Genomic DNA, 26458 nt, shown 5'->3' on the forward strand with positions numbered 1-26458 from the left:
ACTATATCAGTTTCAGTATCTACAGGATATCCCATCTATAATCCACAAATCCAGAAATCTGATCGCTCGTTTCACAAAAATTTGATTTATCAATTTATCAATTGTAAAAGCATTTTCTATATGGAGATATGTTTGTATTTTTAACCATCCTTTGAAAAAAGCGATCCAATACTTGTCATTTTTCTCCTGATTTTAAACAAACAGCCCATAGATCCCAATTTGATTACATTGAATTTCTATAGAATTCAATGTGATACAATAATTTAAAATTTTAATAAAAATAACCCTATATAAGATATCTTCAAATGGAAACTCTCATTCTCATTATTTTTAACATTTCTTATTACCTCATTCCAAAATCAACGAAGAAATATCAATTATTTCTGTTACTATAAACTAAATACATAGTATAATAAATAATTTATCAATTTCACTGATAAACTCGAGAACGTACAATGAAATGCATGAAATATGGTATATCAACAAGAGCATTATCAGTACAACGTGGCTAACCCCGAGCTAACACAATGATCCCAAGAAGTCCCGACGTCTAGAAAGTTGTTGCCCAAACTTTGCCTATAAATAAATCCGGTAGCACATTTCAACCTTCCCTTCCCTTTCCTCCCTCCCTTTTCATCTTCAACTCTCTCGTTTATCGAAGAAACGAGATACGACTGCGCGTATTATTCACTTCACGCGCAGAAGAAAGTCAAAGAGCGTGCTAAATAATTCTTTCTCCCCTCTCTCCTGTCCCACGAATAACGATGCAACGATACAATTTCTTCCTTCGTTGTTCGAACGCGTTCCCTTCGCGCAAGGGAAAGATTCGAGCGTTTAACACGAGGGGGAAGCAGTGTCGTCATTCCCTGCCCGCAAAGGAGAAACGAAACCGAATTCATCTCAAGCGAGTAAAGTTGATTTTCGCGAATCAAAGAAGGTTTTTTTCTCGTGATCTCCTCCGTGATTTCACCCGAGTGCAACGGCCGACTAACTGGCCGTGAAACGCTAGACTCGACACGAAATTATCGCTAAACGAAGTGGAAAGTTGTCCCGCTTCACCAATTTGCCGGGCAACCACCAGCGGATCTTAGACGCGCACCTAAGTAATCGTATAAACGATACCTACTTTTTCTCGATTTCTCCGCCATCTATCTATTCCTTTCTGTGTTGAAAATTCTGCCACGCTCGAATTTCTCGCGCACGAAAATTTTTGGAAAATTCACGCGATATATTTATACACGGACGTGGATTAATTGGACACTGCGTTCGTGTTGGAAGATTCATTGTTCGGATGCAACGACAGAAATAAAATTTAATTTAATTTTTTGATATAGAATGTTTTTCAGGACATCGAACAATGTATGTATAAATAAAATCATAAAATCAGTTCCTGTAGCTACTTGTATTATATTGTTTTGGTTAAATTAAGTGGACACGTTAGCAGAAAAATAATGTAAGCAAACATCGAGATTAATGTATTAGTTCATATTATGAAAACTTTAATATTATGAAATAGAAAACAGGAATAATCAAAGTTGTATTGTCCAGAAATATAATGTTTTTAAGAGTACTGTTCTTAAATTAATAATAAAAATAAATTAAAAAATATTTAGAACATGGTGATGTTGGTAATGTAAGAATACGTAATCTAACGATAATATCGCGAAATATCGTGGAATAGTTAAATATATCGCTAAGGTACAAAAGAAGAAATATTTGAATTTCGTCAAAAAGTGTATAAATAAGTCACTATCGTTCTAGAAACAAATAATTTTGAGAGAATTCGAATTATTAAATTAAGAAAAAAAAGGATATAAGTATGGAGAAAATGAATCCTTAAAGAAGCAGTATGTTTTACCGACTGTCAAGGATCAGTAATGGCATGGGCTTGTTTTTCGTGGTATGGAATTTATCTATAGATGGCATTGTGAGTGCAGATAAATACATTGATATCCCGAATGAAAATTTGAAAGAATCGATTTTAAAAATGGGCCTCGATGAAAAATGGACGTTACAATGAGATAACGATTCGAAACATACCGCTACGAAAACAAAGCAATTTTTATCAAAACTGCGAAATAGAAGTTCTGCAATGGCCTCCACAAAGCCCATTAATCTGATAAAAAAATTTGTGGAGTACATTGGATGCAGAAATTTCTTTAAAAAAACACACTGATAAACAAATATGCCATTATAAAAACCAAAAATTCCAATACCAAATATTAATTAGTCTTTATGTATGTCATTCAATTTTATGTGATTTTGTATAAATAATATAAATTATAATACATTCTTTTTATTATATAATTGAATTTTTATATTATATTTTATTAACTTTAAGTGGTCAATAAAATAGATCAATAGAGTTTAAATGAATTAACTTTTTGTTGCTCACTAAATCTGTTTATTTAATTTTACGATTGTACGTGTACTCGATAAAAATATATGTATATATATATTCTAAAAAATAATTTCAAAAATAGTGGCCAAGTTGGAATTATAATCCTGAACATACGTGGATTGTATACAATATATCCCATACATTAAATCCTCCAGCGCAGAATCCAGATAACAAATTTCAAATATCTTCAAAGCACATGCCTGAAGAAAAGAAAAGAAATTATAGAAATATAGAATTCCATCGATTGTAATTTTACAAAAATCATTTCGAAATTATTACCAGTAAACGTAACAAAATATCAATGTTGTAAATAATGTAAATAATACCGTAATATATGAAGCGTTCGAATGCTTTTCTAATTAATTGAGTGCGTGTATATAATAAACGTATTACAACTCCTGCACAAATTGAATTGTTTTGTCGACACAATCTTTAGATTTCCTACTCATCACCTCTCACTGTCTCAAACAAGTTTCCTTAACGTATTATATCCCGTTCATCAAAAATTGCAAATGTATGCTGTCGAGTATTTTCGCTACCCGCTGTGCATCACAGTATCGAGGTTACAGGTTAATCTTGCGCGTGTAAACAAATAATAATCGTTAGGCGCGTGGAATGTTCGTGAAAGGAGAGGCGCGGCGAAAGGAGGCGCGGTGACGCCGATTGGCCGGCTTTTCTCGTGCGGAAATCACCTCCCCGAATAATAACATTTGCCCGGTTTCGCGCGAGCGATCCGTAATTGGCGCTCGGCAAACGGTGTAATTGCGATGCGTTGCTTTGAATCGCGTAATTGCGTGAATCAACTGTCGATTATCGCCACTTCCGATCGATAAGTGTCGAACAGCGGCCGTCTCAAAGGAATGCGCGGTACGTGAATCGTGTTATCTCGATGGAATATCGAGTTTGCTCGATGATTATTCGACGTGGTTCACAAGCGAGTGAAAGATGAAAGGAAACATCGTCGCAATTAAAATGAAATGAGCCTTCTTTTTTTTTTTTTATAAATTGGTTTCTTTATTAGTTTACAGTTTAATATAATCGAGTTGAATTAATGAGTTTGATGAAATTTGATATTAATTATACCGTGTAAGTATGAAAATGGAAAGTGAGGAAAATTATTTTATATTATTATAATCAGAATTGTGCGATTATTTGTATATACGACATTCCATTTCACGATAACAACACGAATTTATCATACGTGTTGTATTATTACGTCTATTTATTTTATTATTACTCCTATTACTTGTAATTTTTGTATTTTTATCATGAACTAATGCTTTGTTTGAATTCTGGTAGATTCAATTCGGAATAAGAGAGAAAAATAAGCGTGATCGAATTTCATTCACCAGCCCTCTTAGAGTTTCCTTTTCAACAATTGCTGGGGATGGCACACTATTGTATTGTAATATAATATCGAATAATGATATACTATACACATACTGTATATAATAATATATAATGTATTACGTATATAATCATGTTCATTATGCAACGATTCTATTCGTGACAAGGGAATAATAAAAGACGATTCTAAAAATGGAATTGGAAAAGAATAAAAATTTTGACGAAACTATCTCTTCGATGATCTCGAATATACATATATAATCGGCTTTTTAGTTTTGCAACAAAAAAAAAAAAGAAAAAATTGCTACTTTTACATACGCTTTCGTTCACGTGTGAAAACTATCCACGTATTTTTTGTTAATATAAATACAACAACGAGGCAATTAATATGTAAAAAGGAAAAAAGTCATTTTCTCATGAAATATGATAAGCTTGAAATATTTCAACCCATAGTTTTAGGATTTTCCATAAAAATTGTTTCTATTTCTATTAACTATCTATCCAGAGATATTTAAAATTGCACAGAATATAAAAAATAAAATGTATGAAATAACGCAAGTTAGAAGGATATCGGTCATTACTCGCCAAGTTTACGTATTAAATGATCGTCATAATCAGTTTGTAAAAGATTAATAGAAGATAAATTATAGCGAATAAAATACAATCTAATTATCATATTGAACGAAAATTTTGAGAGAGTGGTGGTTCGAGATCCTAATTTAAAATTTTAATTGAGGATATTTGTCAATTACTAAATAGATATTAATAAAAATCTTTTGATAATTATGCAAAGCGTTTGAAAAGAAATGTTAGGATCCAAAATTTTAGGAATTTATAGTATTCATCGAAAAATCTTTACGTAAAATCGATCATTGACATTCGATATCGTGTGTAAATTTTCTTCAGAATAATGTAAAAATTAATGCAGAAGCTTATCAATTTAATATTAATTGATATGAAGATTATTTTGTACACAAACGAACGCATCGCAAGCGAAGCATTGCAAGTTTTCGGTGTTCGAACTGCCATTTTGAATTTCTAATTAATTACCACGTCTGCTTATCATTCGAAATAAATAAAAATACTGCATATTTGTACGGCCTTGCTTTTACTCTGTCCGCGTAATTGAATTAATAATAATCAGCAATATTAATAACAATCGTGTCGTGAAACTTTGAATTTTCCTGGATTAATCCCTCTTTTGAAAGTTTTTTTAGAAATTACAATGAATAAAATTAAATCGATAGCGATCTGATACATGATATTTTAAATATATCATGTGCTATTTATAGAAACAATAAATAAACTAAAATCGCATAAGATGCATCCAATACAATTAGAAGTTAATTACACGAAATGAGACTACGACAAAAATTAAGCTGCAACGAAAGAGATATTAAAAAAAAAAAATAATCGTGATATCAGTCTCTTATCGTTAATATCATATTGACTATGATTTCTATATTTATTCTTCTACAATAAGTGATGTGATGATATTTGACTTCACTTGTTATATATTTTGAATAATCACAATGTGTTTATATAATAAATAATAAAATAGTAAATTCGATGACAAAATTGTTCAAAATCTCGTTACATATTAAAAAATTATCAAAATCGAAGAGCAGGTAGATTTTCTGTTCGCTTCGCCAAAGTTTTTCAATTTAGAGTTTCATTTTTTCGAGTAAATTGTGTTCGAAAGCTTTTCAAGTACCATGAAATTAGCCGATTCTCGATCGGCTATGATTACAAGTTGAAGATTATTCTTCTACTACAACAAATAAGCAGAAAAGGTGGAATAAAATTTTCTCGTTTAAAAACTAGTTTTTCCGAAAATTAAATTATAGAATTCGTTGATTACGTAATTACTTTCCGACCTTCGTATATTTTCAATCTGGATTTTCTCGAAAACAAACGGGTTTAAACGATTGAAATTTTATTTCATACTTTTATCCCCACGATATGAATATGAAATAACCTTTTATCGATTCTTCGATTCACGTGTGTTCAATCATCGGGAATAAAACAAATTTCAGTTTTTATTAGAAAAATTTTTAACTAAGCTTCGACAAATAAATTTTGCTTCTCTCTTCCAATTTATTTTTACGCAATTATACCACGAATAATAAACATATTTATATATAAAAATCTTCGTTTATCATCTTATATCGAATTATTAATAATCTATTAATATTATCGATATTGATCGATAATCACAACTCTCAATGATGAATATATATTAGTTCTATGATGACAAATTATTGTTATCCGTATACTTCAAAATAAATGGACAAGATTATTTTATTTGCATCAGAGAAGAATATTACGAGATGAAAGTTTCTTGAAATCGTCGTAGAAAATTTGTCCACAATTATTAACATTATCTATGCTTGATGAAATGCAACGATCGAAAATAATAAGCGAATAATATTCGCAAGATCGAGTTTATAGTACGCAGTAAAGCGGATCTTGTTTGAAATTTAGACAATTCCAGAATAATCTCGTATCGTAAAATTTGTTCAGACATCGTCCCAAGTCGTTTCTAGAATGTCGTCTTAAACGTACGCGGAGAGGGGAAAAAAGGTGTTGCAATCGAGTTTTTAGAATCGCCTGCAAGTGTTTGCTCGATTTTTATAGGAAGAAACGGTCGAGAAGATTAAATTGCAATTTGAAAATGTGCAAAGAGCAGCATGAGACGAGGAAAAAATCGAGATATCTGTGTAATAGTCGTTCATTGTCAAACAAATTCAATCTATTCTAAAATGTACAATGGAACTTTGATTATACGCATAAATTTGCCAAAGAAGAAAATTTTTACAATATAAATAACATTGTTCACGATATACTTAATTATTATTAATAACTTCATCGATGTGATTTCTCGTTTAATTTATGGAATATATTATATCATTTTATGTGCATGTACGTATACATTTTTTCATAACGATAGAATAGTAAGTGTAAGAAAAACAAGTTATCTTAATCTAGAGTCTGAAGCTTATTTACGACGAAGAAAAATATACACATGACATAGAATATATATATATATAAGAAACGAAATGTACACGTGACATAGAATATATATATATAAGAGACGAAATATACACATAAGTGACATAGAATATACATATATTAGAGTCGAAATATCTTTTCTAAAATAATAGTACATAACGTGTACAAAATATTATAAATTTGGAAAGAATTTTACAATCACAATGATTGCTTGTTTGATATTAATTAATTTTAATTTTTTACACGTTATGCATCAAAGATATTATATCATCGGATGATAAGCCATTTTGTTAAAATTTGAACTTGTTCTAGATAACGATATACGAATATTAACTTTTATCGTGTCCTCTCTGCTCTCTAAAAATTGTTAAAAAATTTTAATATAACATAATCGATAACGATAACGGAAGGAGAAAGAGAAAAGAAATCCTTGGAAGAGGAGAAGTCTCACGAGGTCTGGAAACGGATCGCGCTCGTTTAAACAAACACACAGTTCGACTGTTCGACGCGTTCAATTTGAAACGTTGAACGCGCCGAAACGCGTTTTAATGAAATTGAAACGGTATCGGAGCGGGTAGCTGGGATCGAAATTCGCGGAAGCAATTTGTCCAGGGATTCTCGTCGGCCGATGAAATTACCGTCGAGGTATCGGGTTTCCACGGAGCTTGCTTTACGCTCGATCTACGCCAGTCCTTCGTTTCTTTATTTCTCCCTCATCGCGTAATATTTCTTTGTTTATTATGTAATAAGACAGATTGAATTCATTTTTTTGGCAATCGTTCTTATTGATAAAAGGGAAGCATAGATTAAACAACAAAAATTTAAAATGTTTTTTCTTTTTTCGAGAAGAATACTGAAAAATATGATATTGTGAACACGCTTTGTGCACGTGTAATAAATATACATAGTGTTTCGATGTATATATATCTTTGAAAATTGATACTAGATCTCGAAACAAACATAAAAGTTTCGATCGAGGCATTTTAATTATTTATTAAACAATTAAATAATTAAAATGGAAATAGAGAAGGTTTCTGTTTTCGTTTATTTTTAGAATCTAGATTTTTCGATAATATATCAACGTACGTTTCGTTAATTGTACAAAATAAAAATAAAGAGGATAGATGTGCGATTTCAGTCGCAAAACGCTTTTCTATCGCATTCTACCCCACTGTGTGCGGTCGTAGTTGCCTTTAGTTTTCGAATTATTTGCAAGAAAGTTTCGGCACTGTGCATTCTGTCTATACATAAGCGTTCATACGCGGTGTGCGCAATAGCATACGACCATCATTTCTCAACTGTCACTGACGTATACAGAGAATTCAATAGCAAAGTGTCGAAAGTTTTTTTTTTTTTGCAAACAACTCGAAAACTAAAGGCAACCAGGCCAGTTATGTAGTTTTACATTTATATATTATAAAGAAAAATTGAGGATTTACAATATATCTGAAGTTTGCTAATTGTGAAGAGAGATCGATAGATTGATGAGTTTTATATCATCAATTATGGAATATAATTAATGAATTCGTTTCGAATAATAATAATCTCAATTTAAATATTTTAATTTTTCATTATATTTTCACATAATAATCTATTTCAATCCGTTTTTGGATTATATAAATTTACGAGATATTATTATACAAAGGTGTAAACATTTTTTTTTTTGCATTCGTGAAAAAATCGAACAAGTCATCGAAATAAAATAATCTAAAATATTTCGATCTTTTACAAGCCACATCGTAATTTATTATACCATCTAATATCTATTTTATTAAATTACAATCACAATCTTTATTACATTATCGCATATAAGAATGATTTGACAAGAAAGTCGACATTCTTAAGCGACAAAAAGAAAAATGCTATGCGTCATCTCATCTATTCTTATATCAATTTCCATTAATGTAAATATAGTATATACAATATATTCTGCAATCGTGAATTTGCTCAAAAGAATCAATTATCAACGAGCAGATGTTGATTTCCAATGAAAAATTAAATTATTTGCAAATTAATTGAACAAATAATTCTCCTCACATTTTTATACATAAACGTTAAATGTTTCTTCATCTGCCTCCATCATTCATTATCTATCACCCATACACTGCTAATTGAAATGGAACCTGGAACTCTTCCATCCCTGTTTCCTTTCGACTTTCATATTTTCAAACGAACAAATAAACTGAAAAATCTGATAAGTGGATAAACGGAGAAAGGAATAGAAAATCTTCTGTTATCCGAGATTAATGTTATCGGATCTCTCCCCTCTATTATGGGAGAGAATTGGAACAGAGTTAAGACGTAGAACTGGTTCCAAGAATGGACGATTAGGAGATGCGAACGAGAGTTTATTGAAACTTATTCGAAAGTAAAGGCAAAGTTCACCACCGATGAAAATTCACCATCGAACAAAGATACGTGTTACGACCTCATGAGGGTGTATAATCACCGTTTCAACGGAGGGAAGCATAACAGGATGGAAAACAGAAGTTGAAAAGCAACTGATGCTCTGAGCATCGCTGATCACTCGGCTGGCAAAGACTCAGAATGAGGAAGATAACGAGAAAGAGGAGGGAGGGGGATTAGGGGGGGGGGGGAGAATGGAAAGAAACGGAACTCGAACCCGGCGTTGCTCTCTTCTCGCGTTTAATGCTTCCATTATTAGGGGATCCATAATTTCACCCTATACATGAATTTATTACTTATTTTCGTAACGTTTCGCAGTGTTTCGCATACAATTGAATAAGTATGATGCTGGTTCCGATTTTTATTAATTTAAAAAATCGTGAAATACCTCTTCTTATCGATACATTAATTAGTTTCCTCGATATAAATATATTCCATTTTGTAACAAGATTTCCAATCTTTTGAAATCTCGTAGTGAATAAATTTTGGAAAATATTTGGTTTTTTTCCCGTCAAATTTTTTATTTGATGGAAAAATATGAATTAATATTAAAAATTCTATACTGTTATCGATATTTCATCTTCTGTCGATTGTTCACATATGTTTTCATAATATTACACATTATTTTCGTTTCCACATTGTTTCTTCAACTATATAATAAAATCTTAATTTCGACGAAAAATGAGGATACGTGGTTCTTTCGTTCGAGCCTTCATTTATTCATAGCTAAATTTCCCTTCTCTTTTTCATGAGATTCGCTCGTGACGCGTCTCTTCTCGAGTTAATTGGTGTAAAAACAGGGAGCACAAAGGACAAACACAATTCGATATAGAAAGATATCGGTTTATCTGTTCTCTGGTTGAGGCTAACGCGATAATCTTCGATCCGGTAGTGGAAATTACGGTACTCGGAGAAAACAGATCGGCTAATGCATTTTTCCCCGGCATTGTCTCAAGTATCGGCAACACTTCTCAACGTTTCACCTCGATGCAACTAGGCAACCTCGCAATCAAGCCTCGCTGCTTCGAGATAATTCGATCGAGAGGATAACCGTTTTTAACCGAAAAGTTCGGGGTGACGAATCTAAATTGAACGATAGAATTAAAGAATTCGAAGTCGTTTTCCCGTCAAATTTAAAATAATAAAATCAATTATTGATATATTTTAAATTATAACGTATCACGATAAATGATATCTATTATTATTAAGAACGATAGAATATCATCGTATTATGTAAAAATCTGAATGATATTTTTCGAATATTTTTCAAAATAATCCAAAAACGAAATTAATATGCATTTCAGAAGTAAGCGAATATTAATGAAAATAATAATTGCGAGTATAATTCTTAATTTTTTGAACAGGGATTGTAAATTCAAAATTAATCAATAAAAATTCAAAAGTTGAATATACGAAATAAATTCGAAGAGTAATAATAAAATCAATTATTAATGTATTTTGCACGTGTTACGATAAATGATATCTATTATTTCTTACTATGGAATATTTATCTATTTATATATATGATATAAGCGATGGTATATTTGGAATATTTATGACAAAGATATTTATAAAATACTTGCATAAACATCATTAGTCATCGTATTATTTAAAGAAGTTTCTGGATGGTATTTTTCGAATATTTTTCAAGAACAAAAACTTGTACATTGGAACGAAAAAAAGGAAATACAAATTGTTAATATGCGTTTCGATAGTTAAATAAAAAAGTATGCGAATATTAATGAAAATAATAATTGCCAACAAAAAAAATTCAAAAGTTGAATATGCGAAATAAATTCGAAGAGTAATAATAAAATCAATTTGGTGGAGATGCGAGTGCATAAAAACTGAAAGCAAGCCATAAGAAAAATGCTACGATCAATCATTCTCCATATTGTAACCAATACCCGATGATATATTAAATACGAGAAAAGACGTCAAAATCGAATTGATTATTTTATCGATAGGTACGTAGAAATAAAATGGTTAGAAATACAATCAAATTATCTTAATAAATAATTTGTGCATTAAAGAAAAGAACACTGTTTTATTTCGTGCAAGATGAATCCAATGATATATTAAAATAAAATTTTAGAATTTAGGTAAGATTAGGTTAGGTTGTGATGAACAAAAGATATTCGAAGATTAAAGATATTGCATTAAGATTATGTTTACTCAATTGTTTGTCATAGCGTATAATTTTGAAATTAGTGCAAAATAATTGAGGCTTAGATGTTAAATAAAAATTTAGAAATATAAATATTCGTAAGTTTTCTCATTGAAAAAAATATTAATGAGTCAAATGATGCAATTGAATAATATAGGGATTGCTCATCTTGCTCCTGATAAAATTTATCAATAAGAAAAAAAAAATCGAAGTATTTTGCGTGATTTTTTAAAAATGAACTTTCTCTTATAATGGCATTTAATCTATTCAAATTTAAATTTATTTATTAAATTATAAAAATTATTATTTTTATTGATCTTACGTTGTTCTTTATGCAATTTTTGAATTTTAAAAAGCATTCATTTTCATAAAGAGTTATTTCTAGAAAAAATAGGTTCTTTTTATAATGGAGCTAGAAAATTAATGTTCAGACGTGTCCTTAATTTGCATCGCGTTCTATCTTTCAGTTCAGGCAAATCTTTCGGCAATAATTAAATTCCTCGCGGCGCATTTGTTCAACGAGAACGCGGCTTAAACCGTCATCTTACAAGGAGAACAGTAACCTTTATTTTCTTTGAGTGCCATATTTTTGCATTATTTTTTAAAAAGTCGTGTTTTCATTTAAGATTCATTTTCTTTTTTTCTAATATGCCTCTAATTCACGATTTACAAATTGAATCAAATCCATGATTTTTGCTTCAAAATCTAATGTTTTTTAATTAAAAACTCTCAAATATTCGTAACATCATCACTAATAAATAAATTCAATAAATTTTCAGTACGCTGAATGCACATAACCTCACTTTATAAAAATGTATAAATATATTTTAAAAAAAGTGTTTCGATACAACCAATTTATAATTTAACATAATATTTTAAAATATCTTAGTATAACAAGTATAGAAAATATCTAATACTAACGTTATATTGATTATATCATTTCTTTCACATATTCCTTTTACCATAATTTTATTAAATAGCTAGAAAAAGTTAATATTCTATCGTTTATCGTTAAAATTAAAATTAAACTAAATCAAATAATCATGATTTCTAATCAAGGAACACCGCTTTTTGATCGTTCCAATCCTTATTCCACTTGTCCATCCGTCCATAATCGGTCTATTTCTCGCCTCACCACACGATTGTCTTAATCCAGTTGTCTAACCACGATAATCTTAATACACTTGTCAGGCGATGGCCGTCTTAATCTATTTGTCCACCCGTGACAGCTTATTCTACCTATCCAACTACCTTATTCCATTTATCTGATGATCCTCACTTATTCTATTTGATCGGTTATGACTATCGTAATAATATCCTATTTGCCAACAGGATTAACAAAGAAAATCATTCTTCGTTATAATCTCTTCCACTCCTAATCTATTTCGTCCATCTCGAGAAGTTTTCCATAGTCGATCCATTTACTTTCTTCCTTCTACATTATCGATCGAAGTTAAGAGAGAGAATATCATCTCGACTTCGAGAAAAACTCCTCCTGTCCACCGTTGAATTCGAAGGAAAACGGTGGAATGAATTCGTTCAATGGGAGAAAAAGAGGAATGCGATAACATCTAAAAAAAAAAGGAATGAAAGGAATGAAATCGAAGCGGAGCATCGTCTCGACCGAAGCTGTGATAAATTCGAAGCACAACAAAGTGGATAATAAAGTAGGCGCGCTCTAACGACGACACTTGACATTACCTTCGAAGTGGTAAGTAAAGAACTAACCGATACAGCGTGTAATCGTCGTAATTACATCTCTGAAATAACTTTTTTTAAAAAAAAAAAAAAGAAAAGGAGAATTAAATTAATTTTCAGACGTGTTTATACACACACTCTTCAGCGCCACCAAATACTCGATCTACCTCGTACGTATTTGATATAAACCGAGAATTAAGGTACATTGTGTTTCGAGTTCGTGTTAATACGGGATGGAAGAAGAAAACGGGAGAGAAAGGAAGAGAAGAAGAAAAAAGAGACGCTATGAATCGGTCTCAAGAGCAGAGATAAGAGGCGAAAAAAGAAAGGAAAGAAGAGGAGGATAATAGCGCAGAGCGTTTAAACGTTGTGCGAAAGAAGGAAACAGAAATAGAGTTTGGTGTATCGGTTCCTCGTTGAGATGAGAAATTTTTACGCGCGAAATCTCGAGCGTAATCTCGAGCGTATGCAGATGGAAGTATAACACGAGAGGTTGCTTTCAACCTCTTTTTCAGCCACCGCACGCGGTTGTACGCGCGCTTTCCCTCTGAAACTTGTTTTTTCCCCTTTGCGTCAATTTAAATAACTTTTAAAATACACTAACCGTAATGACATTCCGCCTGTTCAATTTTTGAACGCGCTACCGTTTTTCTTCTTTTTCTTTTTCCCCTTTTTTTCATCATTGTCAGGAAAAATAAAAGTAAATTCATGCGTGATATCTATCTGGATAAAGATGAAGAAAAATTTGTTTTGTTAAAATTGTAAAATTTTTAAATATTTAAATAAGATAAGAGAAAATTTCTTTCTATATTTTTTATTACATGTTTATACAAATTGTGGTTGTGATTACACTTAACTGTGGTTGGAATAAGAATTTGTAGCTTCTTTTCACATTTTTATAAAGTATAAAGGGGTAAATTGAGAATTTGTAATAACGAGTCAATTCAAATATTTAATTGCAAAATATTTACATCAATATTTCTTAATATCCTCGAGTTGTTGTCCATGAATTTTTAACTCAAATATTTATTTTACGATACGCATAATTGAGAATCAATTGAAAGTTATCGATATATTTCATCGTTATTCTATCAATTTTTTTAAATTAGTAATTTAAATAATCTGCGTTCAAATTGATTCATGAACTTTTGCATCTATTTCGTGTTCAGACGTATTGTGATTTAATATCTCAAACACATTAGATATTAGACATTCAATTGATTTTACTTACTTTTTGACTTAAAAATATTTCATAGATTATTATTTTCACAGTAATGTAAATATATTATAACATAACGATGGAATATTGATTATGAAAAGCAATATCGAAATAAATTAATTTACTATAATTTATCTACGTATATATAAATATTATAATTATAATACAATTGCAAAATACCAAACAATGCACTTAAGATCTGAAAGCTCTTCACGATAATACCAAAAGGTATACGATATATCGATAGTCTTTCCACTCGTGAACAAAAGAACTCTCGACACTTCTGGCAAATATCGACTGTGAATAAAACTTCTTTGTCTTCTTTGCCTAATTACTTTATTTCTCCAACCAATAATCCAAATATTTACTGTATTAACTTTATTGTTCATTTATTCTTAAATAATATATTTTTTATAATTGAAAATTCGATCTATCTTTCTTGTTTTTTGTCTAACTGTTTAATTTGCATTGATTTTTATACTTTGTGAAATATTTTATTTTAAAATATTCATACAAAATGATTTTATTTACAAACCATGCTGTACGAGAAATTGTTTATTTTACAAAAGTATCAAAAAACAATTAACGTTCTTACAAAAGATAACATTGTTGTTTCATTGTTCTCGGTTAATGATCCACCCTGCAGATCTTTTTTCATAAATCTTTTGTTCCTTATCCATTCTGTGATATATATTGATGGAAAAAATGGATGCTATAAATATAAGGTGTCTCCTTTAAATTGGTTTACCCGAATATCTTGTAAACCGATGATATTGAAAAGAATATTTTATACAAAACCTATTCCAAAAAACACATCATTCGATAGAATTGTACTTTTTAAATAAATCAACGCGGCTAATCATTCCTTATCAAAAAAACCTATTAAAAAATTATTATTAAATAATTACACGAAAGACGAAGAAGACAATTGAAACAATATACTATAAATTCTACAAAATTAAATAGCACAAACTTGCTTATTAAATTTCTTACAGGAAACGACGATTCTAATTAATTTAAAGAAACCTTATCGCGCTTATTACTTAAAAAAAAAGTCCTCAGACAATAAATAATAATAAATTCCCTTTTCGTTCAAGATGCATCTTTTATCAACTTCTCATCAAAAATTTCCAAGATAATCGAATTGGATCGAGACAACAGCCCTCCTATTCTGCCACAAATATTAATCCGATCCGCGAGACATCGTCGAAACTTCTCGCTTCCTTTGTTGTTATCGTTCACGGTCGAACAGTTTTGTCGAAATAAACGGAGGCCGCGAGGTAGGTTCCTTGGCCTTCCCGGAAATATTGGCCGATCGATGGTAAAGCGAGGAGCCTATCGAGGGTGCATCGGGTACAAAGCGAGCGTGTGCCCGCTCGAGCGTGGCCGATCACTTTGAACGGGGGAATTTTCAAATTGGTTCATTGGCGAAGGAGGTGGTAAGGCGTGATGCATCGACCGAGAGGCTTTCGAACGCTTCTCTCGAAGCGTTTGTTTTCCACGAGACGATTCGAAGTGATCGAGATGAATGAAGATTTTTTTTTCTCGGTTTGGTTTTCGTTCGATGATTACATCTCGGTCGATAAAGTTGGAGCGAGATGGGTTTCGATTGAGTCGGTAAGAAAGGCGGATACGCGAAGGATGAATAATACGAGTATGCGTTAGTTGTATTACGGTTAATGGGATATGAAATTTCTGAAATTTCCAACTGGATAGATAGTTTATTCCGATATGCGACGATTTAGATATTATTCGTGATTCTATTATAGAGAAACTCGTCGCGGAGATCGTTGGATAATACGACAATTGTGATTTCTTTGGCTTAGGTCTTGATTACTTGTGTTATCAAGATGTAAATTCATCGCGAAAGAATTTCTTTCTTATGCTTCTTATTTGCAATTTAAAATAAATTTATTTGTATTTTTGAAAAAGTCTGATTATAGAGCACTTTTTATTTTTCGTTAAAATTGCATTTCCTTGTAATATCGTAAAGTTGTATTTAAGAAAAATGAAAAAATGTCGAAAGATTGATTTCAGTTCGGTTCGAAGTGATATTCTACTCTAAGAAATATGTTGCTCCACGTATGCATAATTCATTATGGATATTACGTATATTCGCAATGAATTTTATTTTCAAATAAAAATGGAATTATTGGTTGGTTTCGACAATATAAATTATTTATTGAATTTATAAGATTTAAGATTTATAATAAAAATTCATACGCTAATTATAACGAAAACATTGTAATTTATTGAACAATAAATCGTTACAATAAATACTATGTATAAATGTGCAATATGTATTATACTTTGTAAAAAAAGGAGATAAAAGTTTGAAAGATATTAAATAAATATAACAAATATCGAAAGGAGAATATTAATATTGTTCATAAAAATGAAATAAAATAATACAGCAATATTATATAAAATAATATGTAATTAAGTTAATTAACTTAAGATTTTAATTATATTCTCCATTAATTATAAATAACTTAAGAATATTTATAACAAAAATTGTTAAAAAATTTAGATATTAATATATATTATTATTTTTTAAAACATTAAAAAATATTACGTAAGTAAAAAGAACTAAAGAATATGTTTAATATGATTCAGCTTCTAATTCGAATTTCAAAAAGAAGTAAAATCTTACGAGTTATTAATTTTTATTTTATTTTGTTGAATTATTTTTAATTACCAAAATGATATAAAGAGAATATAATATCTTTTCAATTATCTATAATATGTTTAAAAATAAAAAGACATTTCAGACATTCCACACAATTTAATACGACGATTTTATGTACATATGATATCTATTTTTATAGTGAGTCCAATTCGTAAAAAATCAGAAAATGATAACTCGTTTGTTTTTTCAATCATGTGATAATATTTCACGATTCAAACGTAAACGCAATCTCTGATTTTTTCCAACCTACAATTTTTATACATGTAACTTGATTTGATCAACTTGAAAACATATTACGAAAAAAATAATTGAAAATCAAAACGTTTCATATCTTCTGTATGATCGCTCCGTCTAATCCTAGAAATTATCTTAAAATTTTGTCTAATTTTCAATGAAAATCTAGATAAAAAAAAAGAGAATCCGAATGTAAAATATTATTTCAACGAAACATTAAAAATGTATCCAACGATAAATCATTCATACGCACGAGTATGGAATTAATTGCTTCCCGATTACAGAGGCAACGAAGAATATCTCCGTATCTTGATTGTAATAAGAAGTAACAAGTCGACTAAAAATACAACTTTAGGTCCGAATTTTTATTTTTTCCCTTTTTTTCGAGGGGAAGAACCACATTCAAAATTTAAAATTGACCCAATTTTTTTCTTCTTTTCTTAATTGCCTCTTTAAAACTGAATGCAGATCCCTCGACGGTCAGAATTGCCTCGTGAAATTGAACGCGACACATCGTTTTCCTCTTTTTTTCTCTCTCGAGGAGGATCGAAAGATACGTGCTTAAAAAAAAGCTTCTTCGAGAGCCAAAGAGAGAGAGAGAGAGAGTACTTTCCTATTGGAACAAATTTTAATCTTTCCCTTCCCCTCGTGTCGTAATTCAAAACACACAGATGTAATTAGAAATTTCATTCGATTTAGCTGCAATATGTCGCACGTGTGAGAATACCAGCGCGCTCTTTCGGTTAATCACGAAAATTCAGATGATATGCGTTCGTATACCGCGCCGATTATTTACCCAAACATTGACTCGTGTATCGTGGTAATAATTATTGTGCAATGATCGTCGTTAAATCGATCGTGAAATCTTCGAATCGAGTATCGATTCGAGACGGAATAAAGCGCGATACTTTATTTTCTTCGAAATTGAATCGCATTAAATGATCGTTAAGGTTAATCATTCCTTGAGACGAGAGCGATTTCGATAGAGGTTGTAATTTCGAAGAGGATTTTTTCTTTTTTTTGGAAAAAGAGCGTATATGGCAAGAAGTAAATTCAAACTGCACCAAATTTTTGTTATAATAGTACGAAATGTGAATATAATTATATTAGATATTGGATGGAAACGGTAGATTGTGAGGTTAATTTTCAAAAGGAGTATATAATTATATAATTATATAATTATATTGCGATGAAATTATTGTTAGGGATTGGTAAAGTGAATTTATTATTTTATGGTTAGAAAAGTGTTTTAAACAAAGGTTTGGTATACTTTGTCTCGGACGTTGTCAAATTACGATGAACCTAGAATCTTTGTTTTTTCTTGTGTTTGATTTTGATTTATGACACTTGATGGCAGCAGCAAATGTTTTTTATTCTTATCAATTTTTGATAGAAACGGTAATAGAGCGCAAAAATATTAACTTCCATTTGATATTAATCATTTGATTAAGGTAAATAAATATAGAGATAAAATTTATTATATTTATTAATTGTATTTGTAGAATTAACATTTTTCATGAGAATAATGGGTATAACGGAAAACTTGTTTCAAAACAATTTATTGGGATTTGAGGTATAATTAAAAACTTGATGATCACAGATTGACCTAGAAAGAAAGTTAATGAAAAAACTTTAAATGGACGATAATTTATAGTAATTATAAGTAAATAGAGAATAATAATCCACGATTGTAACAATCGTTACGATTTAACAATTTTATATATCTTAAAACGTTCGCCGTGCGAAGATAAATCAAATCAAATATTTTGAAAACAAAAAAAAAAAAAAAAGATCAAATATTTATTTTTCAACAGAAAATCGGAAACCAGCCACGAGAAATAGCAATTTCCATTTTAAAAAGGTGTAAATATAAATATAGACTCAATGTTAAGATAAAGTCAACAACGATATCCTTTTAAGAATAATCTTATTCCATTTCTGTGCAAATTATTTTTTTTTTTTTCAATCTTTAATATCTCTACGATATATTATCGTCAACAACAAATAAGTTAAAATTTCAAATAAACGCGTTAATTAAAATTATTACTTGTTTAAACGTCGATAAAATTAATTTTCGTCGTTGGATTTTTCCACATTATTTACGCGACCATATCGCGGATAAATTTTATTTTATTTCCAACTTATTACTCCCTTACGAATATATTAATAACCAAAGAATAATTTTATAACGTTTCTCCTTTAGTTGCGTATAAAATTCCATCCACGACGCGCATCCGCGTGCATTCCTTTTTATCGATCCTATTAATTGATCCTTTCGCACGGGTCAACTTAATATTTTATCAATTTCGTTAAAATAAATCCATGAAGGCCTAAGCTAACGCATGAGAACGTGTACACCTGGGTCGACGTTTAAGCACAACAAATGGATAAACCGATCGATGGATAGAGATACGTGTATATATATATATATATATATGTATGGAAGAGATAGATGGATTTGCAGATGGATCTGATGAGTAGATGGGCAGCCGCAAGAGATAGGCGGATAGATTCGAAGGATACGAGGAAACAAAGACCGAGGCGAAAAGCCGAGCACGCCATCTATTGTGATAACGAGTGAACAATTTGGAAAACTCGAATCATCCTGTAAAAACTCTCATTTCGAGTGTGAGCCACTTTTCGAATGAAGATTGAATATATATACTATAGTTATACGTATATTACTGAAACGTCACATTTTTAAAATTGAAATACATATTATGGGCATTTGAGATATTTCAAAGGATTCGCTTTTTAACCACTTTATTGGAATTCAAGATCATATATATATATATAATGATCATAATAATGCAAATTCATATTTTTTGAGATATTAATAAAAATTGTTGCCATTATAATTATTAGTCAGAAATTAGGATTTATAATGATTTCAATATATGTTGATTAATTGTTTTGATTACAGTGATTTGTGATTTGCATTTTTATATTTTCCAATATTTATTTAATAGTGCAAATTCATGTTTTTTGAGATATTAATAAAAATTGTTGCTATTATAATTATTGGTCAGAAATTAGGACTATTTATAACGATTTCAATATATGTTGATTAATTGTTTTGATTACAGTGATTTGTAATTTGATAATTTCATTTATTCTAGAATTCTAAATAATATAAAGTTTTAAATAATATAATGTTTGTAATTTATATACAATATGTTTTAAATAAACGTCAAATATTTCCAATTGGATTCATAATAGCATTAAATATTGTAAAAATAAATATATATATATATTGAATATATTAATAATGAATAAAATTTGCAATTTAATTTTATTTAGCCTTTAAATTTTACTTAAAAATTATTTTTAAGAACGTGAAAAAAACTAGATAGTAGGTTTCAAATTTTATCTTGTCCTATTATATTTTGCATAATAAAATATTTCTGACATATATATCAGTATATGATTCATTCATAAGCTGATTAAGACTTATTATAACTGACTTTAATTATTACTAGTGTACATACAATTGAGTGATATGATATTAAAAATTTTATCTAAGCGAATAACTGGAAAATTAAAACCGAGTTGTGTGCAAAGAAAAGAAAGAATGCTTTTAATAATTTTTCAAATTTATTAATTATAAGAATAAGAGGAAATTAATCGAGTTAATTGGCCAAGTTTGCCTTGTATCATCAATTATAGAACATAATTCGTATATTATTCAAATGACTTTTTCTTCTCCTTTTATGAATTTATTTCGTTCTACTTTTTAATTTTCCATTATATTTTCACACGATGATTATTGTTGATTTTTCAACTCATCAATTATTTTTAGATTACTGACAAGTAAATAATTATTATAAAATATTATATATTAAATTTATTAAATTTTATATTATGAAAAATTTATTGGAATAATACTGTTACAATTTTCCTTTAAAATTATGTTATATTCTGTTATCAAATTTTAAAAGTTAAAATGGAAGACAATTTCATTTTTCCTTGAACCTTTTTTTTTTTCTTTCTATATTTTCACAACGAACAAAATGAAAAAAGAGAAATTACTACAGACTTGTTATAACAGATAGCACAAAACATTATAGATAGCATTATATTATTTGAGAATAAGAAGGAAAAATATTGCGAAATTTCTTATCTAAAAAATGTTCAAAATATGTAAACAGAATGTAAATTTTTCAAACATTCTTATTATCACCAGGTATACAAGAATGACCTAGAATTGATTGACAAGTTATAGAAAAATATTTTAAATATTTTAAATATTTATACAATTTTATTTTCTTAAATTTATTATATAGATAACGTACCTTTAAATATAAAAAAAGGTAATAGTTTATTTAAAATGTCACATGACGAATAATATATACATTCACAAAAAATTACTGAATTTATATCTCATGTGATATTGTTATTTTATGAATAATTATGAACAATTTAAAAATAATTGTAATAAAATATCCATATTATTTATAAAGTTTTTTTTCAACTCAAGTGTATCACCATAAAATAATTTATAATTAACTTATAAATAATTTATAAAAAAGTTAAAAGTATAAGTATAGAGAACTAAAGAAGAATTTGAAAGAATTATAAGAAAATTTTATAAACAAAACAATAATATTTTTAAATATTATATAATTTGCATCAGATCTTATATTTAAAACCATATTTTTTATAAATTCTAATTTCTTTCTTTCAATTCTTTTTACATTTATTAAGAATAAATTCAGAAAAATAAAAAACTGTATTATTTTATTACTAATCTACTTTTGAATAATATTTTTTTACTTTATATTGATCATTTAACACAGTCTTATTATATATCTATTTACAAAAAAACATTATAAACATACAGATCTTGTTACAAATTTTTCTTATTCAAATTTCTTAAATTCCTCGACATTGTTAAATCAAAGATTACATTAATGACAATTGCAGCAATGACAATCGGAGTAATTGCCAGTTGGAAACTCATTAAACTGTGGTCCCCGCATAATGGCTACTCCCTGTCAATCGTATCGCGATGGCGAAGAAGCGAGAACTTTTTAAAGTCGATGGATTACAAACAAAAGTTTTTAAAAGTAATTACACGGTCGGATAGCTTTTTTTATTTCAAAATGTACGCTTTTCAGGGAAAAAAAAAACAATTTTCCAATTTTTTCACATCGATATTATTTTCGTTTTTCTCGAGATTAACACTGGATACGGAACAACTTTGATGATATCTCCATAAAAACATAAACGCATATTCCACTTCATCGAGATCGAGCTTTTATTGGAAAATTGAAACCTTTCACGAAGGAATTTATTGGCTGGAATATCGAGGTGTTCTAACGCTGTTAATTCATTCCTTATTATATATAGAGCGTTCGTGTTATTATTATATAGAATTTTCCTCGTAAAGTGTTAGAAAAGCGTTGAAAAAGAATAAAAATCAATATAATCGCGCTTATAATCACATAATTCAAAAAATTATGGTCGTAAAGAAAATTATATATAAATTATATCGAATCGTGGAACAAATGAAAATGTTAAAATTCAAATTTAGAGCATTTTGAAAAATTCTATATGATTGATAAAATCAAATTTTATCAAGTTACGTCAATTTTCTTCAGTAACTTTGTACAATATTAATTTTTATATGAAGAACGAAGGTAATTAAAATTTTTTATACAGAAAAATTGAAGACGATTTTTCACGTAAAATATTATATATTTCTTTATATCGCATAAAAGTGTTACTCATCGTGCGTTATATAATAGAATAATTTTCCCTTTATATTATAAAATAATGCGCATGTGAATATGCAATTTGATAAAAATCAATTTCGTATTCCGATTCTAATTTACTTTACGTAAGTGTTTACATTTATTTTAATACAAAATAATATGTAATAAGATAATTATCGAGAACAAGATTTTTGAGATGCTAATAATTCGAAGCTTTGCCGTAAAATATGAAGTTAAAAATAAAAAAAATTCGTTCCACCTTATTACTCAGAAGAAAAAATTTGCACGAAATTTGCATAGCATTCGTGCTGCTGTTATGTACATATGAAGGAATATTTTGAATATTTACCAATGCATTTATAAATAAATGTAAAAAAGGAAATTGCATCGAGCGCGTCGAATTAAAGTGAAAAGAGAGAAATTACATCGATGTATAAAATATCCAAAATACTTTTATCATTTTTTCCACTTTATCACGACTTTACTTTTCAAAAAATCATCGTACACAGAACAAATTCGTTTTGAAAAATTTACACATAATACGAAAGGGTATGATAGAAAATTAATACTATAAACAAAGATATTTTTCTCTTATAATTCAATTTTGTTTCACTCGTTTTGAAAGAAACGCTAATAATACAAAAATACCTCTACGAAATACTGTATAATCGTGCAGATATGCGTTGATTTGTGCGAAACATCGTATCGAGGACAGATAGAAATTATACAAATGAGCTTTCTGATACGTCGTCGTTAACCATCGAATCGTGTTTAATATTGAACGATGCATCGATCATTCAACCGCAATTTTCGAGAATTGACGTTGACGCATTGACTTCAACTCGAAAAGCTATTTTTAAAGATTTCTCAACTTGAATTTTATTTAAAATTATCGTGTATCAGAGATAAAGAAAAAAATATATAAATAAAAAAGTTCACACGTGTCTATTTTCTTAAGAAAATTTATCTCAAATTTGTATTATTTTTCATATTTTGTGTACAATTTCTCCTGGAGATATTTTTTACTTTAATAAGATGATTTAAAGTCTCTTTTATTAATATCATTAAAAAAAAATATATAATTAAAAAACCTTTAAGAATTTAATTTAATAAGGAGGTAATATTTCATTAATATTATTTTTTAAATATAAAATTCGAGATAAATATTTCCTATAAATTAATAAAACTATTTATTCGAGATAAAATAATAATTTTTCGACATAATGGGTTAATATTTTCTTATAAGAAAATGAGAAATTGCATTGAACAACATCATTGACGTAAACCAAGATACAATGAAATAAGAAGACCTGTATAAACCTAGGACACATTATTTTTAGAACGGTTCTAAATTTTCTAGTGTCGTGCAGTTATATATCAGTCCATCGATAAAAGATCACGATACACGTGTCTTTAATCCACGAATTTATCGATAACGACACAGCTTATTGATCCTGTTGATTTCCGATTCGTGTCAACAATAAGTTGAGAAATAGTTTCTGTACACAAAATAAAATTTTTTGATATTGAAAATACATACATACAAAATAAAATTACTTGGAAACGAAGGAATAAATTATTAATCATTCTAAGTAATAATTCTTAATAGATACGAGAAATTAAAATTATTTAACGAATCCTAATCTTCCTTCACTTGCCAACAATAATGTTAATAATTTTCATCAATATTATCCATTATTATTAAATCTCAAATTAATCAGATGTTATCATCTCTATACATTAAACATCCGTAAATTAACATTTTAATCAAATAAATAAACAGACAAACGGATAAAAAGGAAAGAAAGAATATACACAGTCATATATCAAAGATTTTTCAAACGATCATACCATGTGTAATAAAGTAATAAATTAAATCAGATGCCAGAGACGATATTGGAAATATTTTAACTCAAACTGTGGCCAAACCATCGTAAATACTCGTAATTATTTCCTTCCTTCTGAAAAGGAGAACAAAAGAGATATAGTATCTAATAAAAACCATATATAATCTCAATTTCATCCATTTCAATTTTCCAATCTCGAAATATCTCCTTTTATGATTCAACGTCAAGAAGTGATCAAACCTGTCCGAATTAATCCCATCTTAATCTGTTGCGCTTGCGCCCGATCAACGGCCACGCTTATCCTCTCTCCCCTCTCCTCTCGATTGGTCCTGGAACGGCGGCCGAAAGTGGTGGGGGGACGCGACAAAAATACTCCTCGTAAGTGGATGATTCTATAGCGGTAAGGAAAGACAAATACGAAAGGAGATACGAAAGTTCAAAGCGGCGACCAACTCGAATAACTTTGCGCTAAGCAAAGGAGGAGGAGAGGGGAGAGAGACAAAAGTCAAAGTTTACATTTCGATCCTTACAGCATCCTTGAACGTGTCTCGCCGGTTCTATGACAACTTTGATGCAAACTCTGAAATTTCTGGTAAATTTCTCGCAGCGACTCGAGTTTATCGAGGCAATCGATCGGGTAATCGGCCATCATCGGCGGCGAACGTGTCGACGAAAGTCGAACGAGCGTACGTAATAAAGTATTCGTGCGATAAGGAAAGAATATAGGGGAAGAAATGCGTACAAAAAATTATATAATAATCCTGATTTAAAATAAAGTAAATAAAATACCAATGAATTTATCGATATTGAAAACTATTGATGAAGAAATTAAAAAATTTAAATTGGGTAAATTTATAAATATTATTAATGCAACGTATATATACGTACCGACCAATAAAGGATCCAAAGCGTTAATGCGATTCGACCGGATCTTTCTTTGAAATCTTTCCAAGTAGATTTAACATTTAAAAAGATTATATACTCGGGGGTGGAGTGACGTTACGTTAAAATTCGTCGTGTAAACGCCAAGATTTTTTTCGATCCCTCTCGATTTCGTTTCGAATCGCGGGAAGGGGATGAAAACGGTGAAGTTTCAAATTAAAGAAGAACAAAAGATGAGTTACGTTTTTAATCCTCAACTGCGGCGAACGTTTCACAGCGATAAGCTCTTATCCACGTGGCTCCTTCTGCTGATTATATTAGAATTATGATAGTTGAACGCACTTGGTGGATAATGGAGGACTCTCGACTATCGCGGAAATGCGAATTCGACGTTGATTAACCGGAAACCAGCGTTGTTTCAACGAGCACGGTTTGTTGGAAAAGGATGCTGTGATAGCGTTAAGCTGCAATTCCAATCTGTGCAGCGTTGTTGGCGGTTTCGATTTGAAAGAAGATGTCGTGTTTAACGAAAATTAAGAAACAAGCCATATTCGTTTCGATTATTTTTATTTCTGCAAAACACTTATTCGAAAAACGCGAGTTGTGATTTTATTATTATTTTTTTTTTAATTGTAATCTATCTCGGAAGAGATAAGAAACGTAGATAAAAACGATTAATTTTATCGGTAAAGATTATTTATTTATTTTTCTTTTTTTTTTTTTGATTGATAAAAAATTGAAAATGTTAAGATTTTTATCTAATTTGATTTCTTAATTTATTCTTTTGTTGCAATTATTTGAATGGTTTTCTTTTTTTTTTTTTTTTTACATTAACGATTTTC

The 26458-nt window shown here is 29.4% G+C and overlaps 1 protein-coding gene and 2 long non-coding RNA genes across 4 annotated transcripts in view; 2 read left to right on the forward strand and 1 right to left on the reverse strand.

The window, feature by feature from the left end:
* The window catches only part of LOC107998439 (gamma-aminobutyric acid type B receptor subunit 2), a 199742-nt gene that overhangs the window by 130791 nt on the left and 42493 nt on the right, over positions 1 to 26458 (forward strand). The window lies entirely within an intron of this gene.
* On the reverse strand, positions 2233 to 3062 carry LOC133666493 (uncharacterized). Its single transcript, XR_009830702.1, has 2 exons — positions 2681 to 3062; positions 2233 to 2601 (listed from the first exon to the last, which is right to left on the reverse strand). It is a non-coding gene; the product is annotated as an uncharacterized LOC133666493 (long non-coding RNA).
* Positions 3105 to 3963, forward strand: LOC133666492 (uncharacterized). The gene is made up of 2 exons (XR_009830701.1): positions 3105 to 3487; positions 3701 to 3963. It is a non-coding gene; the product is annotated as an uncharacterized LOC133666492 (long non-coding RNA).

The sequence above is a fragment of the Apis cerana genome, linkage group LG7 (genome assembly GCF_029169275.1).
Source record: "Apis cerana isolate GH-2021 linkage group LG7, AcerK_1.0, whole genome shotgun sequence".
In the NCBI taxonomy this organism is placed as follows: domain Eukaryota; kingdom Metazoa; phylum Arthropoda; class Insecta; order Hymenoptera; family Apidae; genus Apis; species Apis cerana.